Source organism: Tetrao urogallus (assembly GCF_951394365.1).
Source record: "Tetrao urogallus genome assembly, chromosome: 5".
NCBI lineage: Eukaryota > Metazoa > Chordata > Aves > Galliformes > Phasianidae > Tetrao > Tetrao urogallus.
Window position 1 is genome coordinate 19,539,803 of NC_136818.1, and position 13,204 is coordinate 19,553,006.

Sequence of the window (13,204 nt, forward strand, 5' to 3'; positions counted from 1 at the left end):
CAAAGACAGCTTGAAAAACAAATGAAGTTACAACAAGTACACAAGACTTATTTTTTATTTACTCAGGGCTTTCAGAAGGGGAAGAGAAGGGAGATTGAAGAGTTTAAGAATCCAATTTGGATATAACTCTCTAGTCCGATAAATGCTGCCCTGCCACAGCTACAGGCAGGCTGCAGGTGGTGAACTACCCTGCCACAGGCTGTGGCTGGTCAGGCCCTGCCCAAACTGAGATTGGTGGCAGTTCCATCTTAGCTTCACAGCTGTCACTGCACCTACTTAGTGACCAGACAGCTTTCCTGAGTTCTCTGAGATTTCCAGTTATGTAATACCCATGGTTAAAACAGTTTGGATGCATTTCTGTAAATAACAGATTATTGTAGCTGTCCTATGTTGGACGAACAGCTGTGGCCAGAGGACAGGTAAGCACAAACACAACAGAAGCCCTGAAAATCTGAGAAGATGACACCAGAGACCCCAGATCCATGAAAAACTTGTCCAGAGTCAGCTAATTTGAGCCAGTGCTCAAATAAACGGGAGCTCAGTCAGTGTGAGAAGCAACAAATATCCAAGATGTGTAAAAGACTACAGGTACAGTAAGCTCAGGTGTGGCACAGCACTGCAGGCCAACAGAAAGGAAGAAAACATGCTCCTCTGAGCAGAAAATCCAAGCTGCATGTAATTCGCTGCAGCCACCAACAGCTTCAGTCTCCATTGGAACTCTGGCCAAAACCATTCCCAAACTCCCAAGCTCCCACCATCAGGCTCGGAAAGCCCCAAGGTCAGACAGGGAAATGAGCTGCTGGACAGCCATCTGCACCACAGCACAATGGGTGAGTGTTCCTCAGTGAGGACCCCAGCAGTGCAGAAAGAAAACACTAGCTCTGAAAAGCACATTCACACTCACAGGGGTCATCTTTCCATACAGCCTCTTCATAATAATTTTGATTTGCACAGAATGCTCATTTTCTTCAAGGATATACTCACTACATAACCTACATACTAAATATTTGCATAACAGTTAAAGTGGATCAACCTGTGTTCAGAGATGAGATTTTTCAGTGTTAGACACTTCTTAACCAGATACTATCTCTTAGAGAAAATATACAGATGAGGCCTTCAATTTCTCTTTCCAAAGTTTCAGGCACACAAGCATGGGCAAAAATTTAAACATTTAAAGACACAGATGTACTTTCCTGAGCCACTTCTAAAAACAATTTAGGTTTCAATTTACAAATAAAGGAAAAGAGTAAAAAAGCACTTCATTACTCAGTGCTGAGTGTTTTAGAAAAAGATGTGTACAGTGAGAAAAAAAAAAAGCCTAGACAGGTGAGTTCACTTGTAAAACATCTCTTGGGCAAAAGTAACTCCAAATGACAGTGTTTGAGAAGAAAAATGCCACACTGCCAACCATTGATTTTAATGTCTTAGTTCACTGAAATGAGATCATAGAGTTTTTGTTGTGATTGCAGTATTTCTGGAAACCAGTCGAGTGCTTCCACTTAAATACACTTTACAGCCTTTCTTTTTCAGGATAAAGATACAAACTATAAAGGAATTCATCTAAGTAATTTAAGAAGTCATATGGGATGTTGGTTTTGTATGTAAATTGTAAACTGTTCCTCATTTATGACTGAGGAAATTGTTTCAGTGCTTACTGTTATGCTGCAGTATTTGTAAAGGTAATGAGCTATTCAGCATCTATTCTGACTGAACTATTTGAAACTCGTTAGTGCTTTTAAATGTAATTGACAAATTAATATCTCTTTTTCCTATCAACAGTATTAAATAAGGAAATTACTGTTCCAGAATTGTAACCTTTTTATTTATAATAACAAGTTTCTCTTCTATTTTTTATTTAATTTTTGTTCCAATATATAAAAAAAAATTGTTTTTTTTTCCTCACTCTATTAATGATCTTCCATTCCTGTACATTTCATATGCTAGACAAGAAAAATTAATTTCATTGACTCCATTGTTTCTATTCAGGTTCACAGTACTGCCATGTTCAGTTTATCACTAGTAAAGGTTAATTTTATAAAGTTTGAATCAGTTAAAAAGTAATAACACGATGTGAAACACTTCTGTTTATCTTCTTTATGGTTAAATGAGTAACACCTTTTTTTTTTTTTTTGTCATTTTGTTATTGCTGTTTTGAAGCTTTCGCATCAAATCTCAAAAGATTTTATAATACTCAACATCTTTATGGTACCCTATGATGCTATCACATATAATGCCTGAGGTCAGCTCTCTATCACTTTTTTAATGCTTCAGTACTCAATAATGACAAACCAGTGAGCACACATCAGGTCCTCCCTCCGACTCAGGTATCTGCACCTTTCTGGATACAAATATGACTTTCTCCTATTTCTTTGGACACATTCTCACGTGGCTGTTTCTGCTGTTACCTGTTACTTCAATATCAAGTCCTATTCATATTTTGCTACTGCAGAGGAATACACATATAAGATTAGCTCATATTTTGTAATGCAGAAATAAAACAAATCCCAGCCTGTGCTTCTAGCAGAGAAATTAACCTGAGTTTTCTTCGTCTCCACACTGAAACACTTTTGGCCCTTACTGAGGACTTCAGAGCCAAGAACCTCAACATGAGAAAACAACATTTATACTTTTAGCCATTTCCTGCCAATAACCAACACTAGCCAGCCTGTCAGCCAGTCAGACAACAACTGAAAGTAAACGTCAGTATTATTTCAGAAACCATCCACCTTAAAAAATCTAAACTGCAGCTTAAAGCATTTATATGAAATATTTACAATGGGAACAGTTTCATAAAAAGATAAAAAACAACCTACAGTTCTCCAAAATACAACTGAAAATTTGTTTTAAACTTAAAATGGTGATTATACAACATCATGTTAAATAAAATAGTCAGGTCATCGTTTATAAGTCCCTAAAGCTCAAATATGTCCTCTGCTGAGGAACCAGGGAAGGAATGCAAATGGAGTCCTTGCACAAGGTGAAGAGTTTTCCTTGTTTTCCATTACTCACAAGCCATCATCTAGGAAGTTGGGGATCATTTGGTAGTTGAGGAATAGATATTTTTCTAAGACTTTTTCCCTTTCCTCACATTTTACTGGGAGAATACTAACAGTACAAGGAGCACTGCAACTGACTGGTTTACTGCTCTGGCAGCAGAATCCCCCCAGATTCATGAGGTCACCAACGCAATACATGAGCTATGAGCATAAGCTGATCCCCACCTGCTCAAGAAACAAAGGAGAGCTTTCCTAGCAGTGCAAGAGCAAAAACAAACTAAAAAAGGGAAAAAGGGATTTCACTGCTGAGGTTTTGGTTTGACCCAGAGTTAAACCTGAGCACATATTTATTCCTTGTCAGTTTTCACTGTAACAAAGCTAAGCTTTCCCAGCAGGATGCACTGCAAGGAAATAGCTGCACTCATTAATCCATCACATAATATGGGACATGTGCCAACGTAGCTGGACCTCGCAGAAGGAAAGTACAAGGTTTCTAAAACTGCTTTCTCTTCTAGAGAACAGCTCTGCTACCTCTCAAACTTTTTGCAATGTGTTTGAGAGAGAAGCACACCATTTTAGACAAAGTTTAGTTAGGTTGCTTTAAAGCATAGGATCTCTTTCAAACTTCTTTAAGCATTTAAATAGAGCTCAGCAATAATACAGCAAATTTTGAAATCTAAACCGGTGTACACACTTCATGGTTTGGGCCAGTATCACATAACAGATTACTGAAAACACTTGGAATGGATGACTGGATCTTTTCAGTGATTATTTTTATTTAACAAAACAGCACTAATTGTCACCTTGTCTGAACATGAGCATTTGAATTTGAATATGAGTGCTACAATTTTTTTTTTTTTTTTTTTTTTTTTTTTGTGAAAACGGAGTCTTTTAAGAGGCAATAATGACTCAAAGAGATGCTTTTTCCTCCTACAATTAATGACCTCTACAGAGGGAGAATAAGGAAAAGACAAAAGACTAGTATTGAACTAGCATGAACTGACTTTTTCGCTGCAGTAAGCTTAAGATTCTCTCCCTTAATCTGAGTTCACATAGGACATCCTTTTGGGAAGAAAAAAAAGAAACTATTTCATACAGACATCAGATACATCACAAACTGTTGACATTTGCAAATCCAACACAGAAGACAGAAATGATTTAATGAAAACAAATACTATAAGAACAATAGAAGTGATACTTAAGAGCCAAGGAATACTTTTTTGTATCTACTATAAAGCCTTTGCTTAGGGACACTCACAGAAGATCAAGTGTGCCACCTGTACACCTGATTGCTGTTAATAAAAAAGTTTTACCTGGCGGTGTAACAGCCCAGGACAACTGGAACAACCTTGTACCCTAGGTAAGTGAATTCTCCTATTAATAAAACATAATTCCTTAACCTGGAAATGCTCATCTTCCATTCTTAAATATCAGCAAATGCAACATGATGGAGTTGGTAGAGTAATTCCTCTAATAACAAGTCAAGCATACCGACAGAGGAACACAGACACATCCTTGTCACTGCAGAGAAAACACACAGAAAAGACTTTGGTAGTGTGTTTCCTAAATCCTTTGTCTTAACTAGGGGCTGTGCTCAATGTCTCAGCTCTATAAGCAATTCTGTAGCATACATCTTACTTTCCAAGTTTCTGGTGCATCCTCTCACAGCACTAGGATGACAAGCTGGAACAGCTGACATGACCATGACCAAGTAAGCCCAATACGAAGCATGATCACAAACATCTCCTGTGCTACATATGTTGCGGTGTTATGTGATAGTTGAGTATCTCTGCTTTAAAATGCTTGAACCAGCATAAGTGCCACTTCATTCCTATGTGATGTTTTCATTCAGCAGGACAGGTGCTCTTGCTGCAGAACATCCCCCCAAAAAACATATAAAATATGTATTCACGAACATCTGGCTCACTTCGACTTAAATGCCTATTGAGTAGCTTCTTGAAGCATGAGCAAAAAGTTTTTCACTTACTTTGACCTTCTAAGGAAGCTTCTTGTGCTCTACAGCAGAAAACAGGCAATGAATCTGAGCTACTAAAAATGTAGGCATTGGAAATTGAGTTCAGAAGAACAAAACAAAATAACTTCCAAACTGTTTTTAAAAACATGGAACACCTAAAGGCAGTAGACTTTTCCACAGACAAAATTTTCAAAGCTTTTTTAGAAAGGAAATATCACCAATGTGTATAGTGTATTTGTTTTTCTGTTGTATATATTTACATATAAAGTTTGTGTTTTACTTTAAACTATGGAATAGATGCTTAAAGAAAAAAAAGCACATTCACCTCAGCCCTACTTTGCACCTTCAGTCTGGAAGAAGCACAGAAGATGATGATCTACTGCCATCACACTGAGGCTGGCCAAGTCAGTTTGCCAACAGATTGGAATCACTAGATATCAGAACTATGTATGTTCCTCCAAAAGTAATGCCTCCTATTTATTTCCATGGAAGGCACAATAATTCTATCCGGTAGAGCAAATTCTCAGCTACAAAACACGTTTTCAACATAGTCACCACCATTTGCTATGCATTTTTGCCAATGATGAACAAGAGTCTGCATGCCACACTCATAACTATCTGCCACAGCAGAAATGACTCACAGTTGCTGTCAGCGCTGCTGAAACACCACCCATTGCCTCACGGTGCTCACAGCCACCATTTGGTTTCTTCTCTGCATGGAGGAACTGAACGACAACTTCACTTCATACACACTTCTACATCAGACGTCATTCTGTCAGACTGCCTCATTGCTGCAACCTGTCACAAAGTAACAAAATGTAATGAAATATTGGTACTACCATACCAACATCCACCTCTGACATTATGGGCCAACATGATAAAAATAGGACACATTACTTGCAGTGTGGTGTCCATATTTCTTTCCTCCAGGTTAAATTGCTCTCTCTGATGGTAATTAGAGTGGAATTAAGAGTATTTCTGAACTTCCATGGTTCTTTCAGTTGTTATACCAAAGCAAGTGCTGGAAATGATTATTGAAGAGCTATTAATTTCCAACACTGGATAAATTTTTATTTTGCTGTTTGATTATAAAGTCTCAACAAGGGCTTAAGAAAGACATGTTGCACCTAAAGTTTCACAATTTTGATGTAAAAGCAGTTCTAAGTATTAAAAATTGAAGCAGAAAAACTGCCATGAATTTTCCGATGAGAATGCCTTTACTCCCATAACTCACATGAAGCTTTACAAAAAATATTTCTCTTTAATTTCAAGTAATCACATAAATAAAATCATTTTTTCTTAATCCATCATACAAAAAACATGGGAAATACTTAAAAAGAAAACAAAACAAAAAACAGTACAATCATGCCACGCAACTAAGATTAAATTTAGAAAATGCTTTAATTTCTACAATAGTCTTTCTATCCATTAATGTGGTATTCAGGAAGGTTTTAAGTGGTATAATATTATAACACAGAATGAAAATGCTGAACTGCTGATGTTACCAAGCTTTGCACAGAGAAATGCGAGTTTATGCATCCTACTCTCTTAGAATACTTGCTGGATGATACAGCTTTTTGTCTGTTATTTGGCTATTCATCCCAGCATAGCAGGGCGAATGAGAGTTAATTTCTCAGTGAGCTTGCTGCATCTTTAGTAGCTAAACAAGTAAACCAAATCAAGGCTTCTCTAAGTGTAACACAAAAAGTTTAAAGTCTTACAAGACAAGTCTTTACAAGAAAGTAAAAAGGCATAGCTAACCTCATGATGATAGTCTGAGCCAGGAAGGAGCTGGAAGGAGGTTTGTTTTTAAGGGACTGGTCTGCAGAATTTATTTCCATTAATTCCTCAGGAAAATAAAGTCGATCAGGTATTAGGAATGACAATCTATTAGCTAGATCAATAAATCAGTAGAAATGTCATAAACTAAATTTTAAATGTGGATGATTTTGAATTAGAGTAGGCAGGACACTAAAATTTGTACCTGACAGTAAAACCCTATTTTAGAAGGAGCACAAGTAGAAAACCTAAGTAGTATTTATCCCCCTCTGAATTTTAAATTATTAACACATTTCAGTCAATACTACTTTAAAAAAAAAAAAAAAAAAAAAAAAAGCAGTTAAACGGGTACTTCCCTTTACATAATCAATTTTTTTTCTTTTACCTTCTACAAAAAAAAAAAAGCAAGTATCAGTACACGCTATATAGATTAATTAATCTTTAATACTGCTGTAGATGTTTGAATATTTAAAGCCATTTTCATTAATGACTACAAAAATAAAATCATTTCTTACTGATCAATCCTTAAACATTTTTTCCCGTTACTTGATCCTTCAATTTCCAATTTTAATGGAAAATAAATACTACATAAAGGGCTTTCTGACTAAAATTCTTTTCTCATTGTTCTTATCATTCCCTGACTCAGATGGTTTTCACAGCAAAGAGAGACAATGCCCTTTGCAATCCAAACAGGTTAATATTTATTGTTGTTTACACTTTGATGGTTTTCATTTTATCTGTTTCCACTGCTGGAAGTGCTAAGCAGCACTGCTTTGTGACTCGCTCACAGCCAGTACTATGCTTGCCGCTGGCAGGGCACACATGGCCATGCTGACTTCTTCAGTGGCTGCCCAAAGACTCCCTTTGTTACTGGCATCAGCCAGAATGGGACTGGGCTGGCACAGGGACACCCAAGTCCAATGGCCCTGGATAGCTTAGCACACTGTTGAGGCACTTCACAGCAATCAGCTCATACGCTCTGCTCCCACCCTGCCATGTCATTTTTGGTTTGCATACTATCGATTCAAGTAGTGTTAATTTTTTGACCCCAGCTAATGTGAAGATCTATATCCACCCATTTTTCTCTCAAACACAGAGATTACCAATGTAGGACAAAAAGTCAGATTTAACTAAATGTTTATAAATGGGAGTTACAGGACTGTTCAGTTCTCTCTAATGCCCAGAGAAAAGCCTGAGTTCAGAAACTGATTTTTCACAGACTGCTTCAGAAGTGGATAATTTACATACAGCAATAATTTGTCAACACTTAGAGATACTCCTCTAAGATACAGCAGTAAACTTTTCTAAAACTCTCCAGAAGTATTAAAAAATTGGATTCTATCTTAACTTCCACTAATTTATAATTTTCCTTTATCTTTCCGAATTGTAAGTTGTTGAAGCAGCAACTTGGTTGTGTCCACACTGTATCTCCTCTTAAATAGGACTTTCACAAAACATGGAATTTACAGATATTTGTTACATATAAGCATATACATAACGTACACACACATCTTAATACAAAATGTATGGAGCTGCATTACCACTTATTACATAAAATAAAGAAGCAGCTTCTTCCCCAAAGACATTGCATTTTTCAAGAATAGATAACATTCAGGAGGAATTAGCTTTAAAAAAAAAAAACAAAAAAAAACAGCAAAACAACAACAAATATCAAACAATAACTTGACTCGCTGAAAATAACTTCAAATGACTGCAGCTAATATTTCACCTTCTTGATTTTTACATTAGTTTTTTGTTGGGTTTGTTGTTGTTGATTTTTTGCTTTTAATATGAAGCCACCTGATTTTTTCTATTGACTGCAGTGCACTTTGATTCAAGAAGCACTTGGTATTTTCAGTCTTACACATAGCACATTTTCTCTCAACAACACAAATCCAAATGCAACACCCCTAAGATTTTACCATGACGTGGCATTTCTCTGCAAGTCAAATGAAAGTTCTTCTACAAAATAAATAATCCTTATACTATTAATTGCAAGGCTCCTCCCCAGATTTACTCTAGAAGTCTCAAAAGCAATGGGCTTTCAAGGATGTTATCTAAAAGAGGAGTCCTTTGCTGTGCTTCCTTTCCTCCTGCCTCCAGGATGGATATTTTTTGGAAATGCACAAATAGCAGAATTTGAGCCCTATTATTGCCTCTTGATAAGAAGATGTCGATGGTGGGGGCTGGGAATCCTTATGTTTACATGAGGCAGATTTTCTCTAGAATCTGAGCTACATCAACAGCCGAATCACCTTCTGGGTATGAGCCATCTGATAATTTGGTGTTGAGCAGCTCACCACTCATTTGTTCTCCTAATGGCAATTAAGCTGTATTAGAAAATGCATCTGATAGAAAAAAAACAAAATGAGGAGGTTCTGGTGAATATGAGCCTTACAGGAGAAAGGACTTTTAAAGGTCTTTCATAAAGGCATAATAAATTAGACTTATTAGATATTATCTATAATGTGCTACCATATATAGTGTGCCAATACCCTCTAGTGGATGCACTTGTCTGTGTTTATTTCACCCCGTATTAGCTGGTATACTAAGTCTTAGAAATCTATAAGCCTTCTTAAAAAAGATTTTCCTGCCACATGTGGCAAATGACTGCAGGTTTTGAGCAAAGGTCTTTATTCATGTTCTGCACCCTACTGTGTGAGAGGTATAGTTAATGTAGACGCTATGACGGCTTCTCCCCCTCCTAACACGTGTAATGATTCAAATCTTTGGAGTTTTCTGACATAGTGTATGCATTCGTATGGGATAATAAATAGCCACAATGGAAGACAGCTTGACACTTCTGTATTTACGCGTTTTTGTTCACTAGCCTAACAACATCTTCTGTTATCATAAAGTGACTTATAGAATGATGTCAAGCTCAGAACGTGTGAAAGAGGCAGCTTGCACATGCCAGACAGGTTGAGAAAGAAGTTTCCATTAGCAGCAGAGAAGGAGAGTTAAGATTGATTGCCATACATCTACGGCTTTCTGAATTGGTAACATTTCCCTTGACTGCAAGACAAAAAGACCTTACAATTAAATGGATATCCTATGTCTTATCTGTAATCATTTGCTATCAGCCAGCAGAGACCAAAATACCACCCATCTTCCAGGCTTGCACGCAGATACTTACTTGTCAGTTGATCTTGTGAAGTAGGGATTTTTAAGTAGCATTTCCTGGAACAATCACACAATTCTGAATTTTGCTATTATATGGGCACTCTTGCTAGAGACTGTACTGAGTGGAATTTTTGGTCATCAACTTGAAATTCAAATGCAAGACTTTAGAAGGGCAACTAAACTGTATGCATATGTGTGCTAAAGAACAAAAGGAAACGTCTTCAGTGTAGTAAATGTTTTCTTACTTAAAAATGAATTCTTCATTCAAACAATTTGCAAGATTTTTATTTATAATTAAACTTTACTAAAAGAAGAAATAAATGGCCCAAATGTGCTATGTTTTTCAAAAGTATGGTTAAAAACAGCCATGCTCACAAATAATGCATTTCCTCAGTGACACCCAAACCTTTACTAGCAATTTCTTGCTAGTCTTGCTAGACTTTATGCTTACATCTTATAAAATTTTTGTTGCACGCGAAACATTAGAGAACTGTTATTTATATTGTATTATGCTTTCTGTACTGAATAATAACCATTGCACTTTTTCTTACTACTTTGTAGCCTAGGCAGAGCTCAGATCAACATTAAGCTACCATGGTTAAAAAAAATAGTCACAAAGTTGAACAGTAAAGTTAAACACAATACTGCATACTCTGGTGTTCCCCAGACCTGAGTGAATAAATTCTAATTTCAAATTGCTCTTGTCATTCTGCTCAAAGAGCCTAACACCTTCTGCACGCAAGCAGGAATACTTGGTGACTCCATCTGATACAGGAATAGATTATTTTCCAGTCCCAGGGTCAAGTCAGAGAGAACCTGAGCAGGTCTTGGAGGGAGAGATGAGGAATAAGAGTAAGGAAAGGTCTCAGCTTCTGTTGTGCTTCAGAATGAGTGGGGAAACACAGCACTTATAATTTAATGGTGGCTTTTTACTCTAACTACTACTTTACTGTTAAATGCATGGGGGTCCTTCATAAACTTCTAATCAATCACTACTAACATGGCAAAATTAAAAACTTGTATAATTTTTAAAATCTTACTATCATGGTTTGGCATTTTATTTTCTTGATTCTAATTGCTTTTCCAATCAGATACGTAGCCAAAACATAAGGAGAAGAGAATGTAAGTAAAAAAGAAGCAAAACAAATTTTCCTGGCATAAACAACTACCTGCATCACAAGACAACACAACATTTGGAGCATTAAGAGAACTGATTGCAATCAATGCTAAGAATTAATCTGGTGTTTCAGTGATCAAAACCAATTTGTAAAAAATTATCCATTGTTAAAGGGGCAAATTCCCAAAGGATTGTTATCATTTTATCCCCTTGGAAACAAGCAGTGTTGAGATCTATCCTCCACAGTAATAATCTCCTGTCAAATGAATAGCAGAATGACATTTCTGTAGGCTTCACAGCATGAAAACAGGTAAGGACACATGAACAGAGAATAGCATAGGATATTTTGCTAACCTATTACAAACTTAATAGATTATAGCACTGTTATTTTAGCACATGTTCTCTACAAATTCATCATTCACAACTTACTGTGTATGGGCATTTAAATTTTAAGGAAGAAGCACCATCAGCTAAGTTCTTATTATACATGCAGTGGAATGAAGAAAAACGTATTTCTATCAGATTTATTTTTCTCTACTGGAGGAGTATATTAATAACAATACACTGTGAGCTAGCTTAAGTCCAATGGAAGGATCCTTCTTGATTTAATATCAGGCCAGTCTCTATATATAAACAAGCAGACCATAGATCATTTTTTCACATAAGTATTTCTCATGCCAAAATTTCTCCCTCTAAGGATGCAGTGAAATAAACCTATTATAAACATGTTAAGTTGTGCTATCATAAATACATAAAACAAACTAGTACAGGCACACATCTGCTGTAGGAGGAGGAAGAGGACAAGCAGTCACTGAGTACTACATTATTCCCCTGCTAAGTTGCCAGTTTCAGTGAGACCCAAGAACAAGAGCTGCTACCAAGCATGATAGCTGCTTCACTTCCCATTTGTAGCCCCTAATCAGTTTTCACTAGGCAAGCAGCCACAGAACAGGAGCACTAATAACAGCTTTACTTGGCAGGATACAGCTCCGAGTTTGGCCAGAGACAAAAGGCAGCTTAGATCCTTAGTGCTTCTTCCCATATTGCTGTAAGCTTCATCCTCGTGCTGCCAGCAGCTCCTCAGCACTGGGGGTGACCCCAGGAGAGGTGTAGTCCAGAGCAGTTACTTTGTTCCCCTAGACAAAACAGGGGTACGAGAGCACCCAGCCACACTCAACCCTCTGTTCCAGCTAGCAGCATATCACTTTGCAGCCATGAATATGGACACAGGAAAAAATCTTTTCCTTCCTACATCCTGGCGGCAAACCAAAAAATCAATACCAGTTGCCTAAGTAAAATCTCAGCCTGACAGGGCCTCCCTGCTGGCTACACAGCAATACTAATGGTCTTGTAGTGGTCTTTAGACAGCACAGGGATGTCAATATAATTTTGTTCCACTTCTCTTGCTTGCCAGGTCCCATCTGCAACTAATTCATAACCTTGGTTACTCATACCTTTGCACAAATGGACCAACTCTCCACCTACACACTTAGCTGTCCCTTTACTCACTCCAGCGCCTCTCTGATCAATGTGACAGACTTCGCAGCATGTCCCTCCAAATCTGCCTTGCCTTTAATATTTCACTAAAATGTCAATTAAAACTGCTTTCACCTCCCAGGAGCCCAAAATCTTGTATTCTTTAGGAGCAGTAGGACAAAGCCAATTCCCATCTGACTAAACAAATAAGAAATAGAGTCAGAAAATCAGAGAGATATTGAAGACTTCTCAATCTTCACCTCAGAGTTTCTCAGAGATATTAGTTAACCCCTCAGGGAGCGTATTCGACTTCATAGGAAAAATTACCTATGCATTTAGAAAAAGTGCTAGAAAAATGCAGTGTATATCTTTTGGTAAACAACAGCATAAACACTCCTGAGGCCCTATTTCTGAAATATTTACATTTTCTAAGCAGGCAACTGGCCCTAGAGAAACAGGAAAAAGAAGAGAGACAAACAGAGACATCACCAAGTAAAATCAGATTATGTATATAGAAGAATGCTAAACACATTTTCAAGGAAGGGTGAGCACCTTTTGGTCAGCGTGGTCATCAGTGCTCCAAGTGTGCTGGAGGTTTGGGAGGCCCAAAACACACCAGTGAGCTCCCCTGCAAGACATTGGCCTGCCAAGAAATAGTAAACTCTTGTACAATCATGTTTCTTAATATTTCTGAATGTGCAAAACAAATCAAATATCAGCACCTCTATGCAAGGCTTC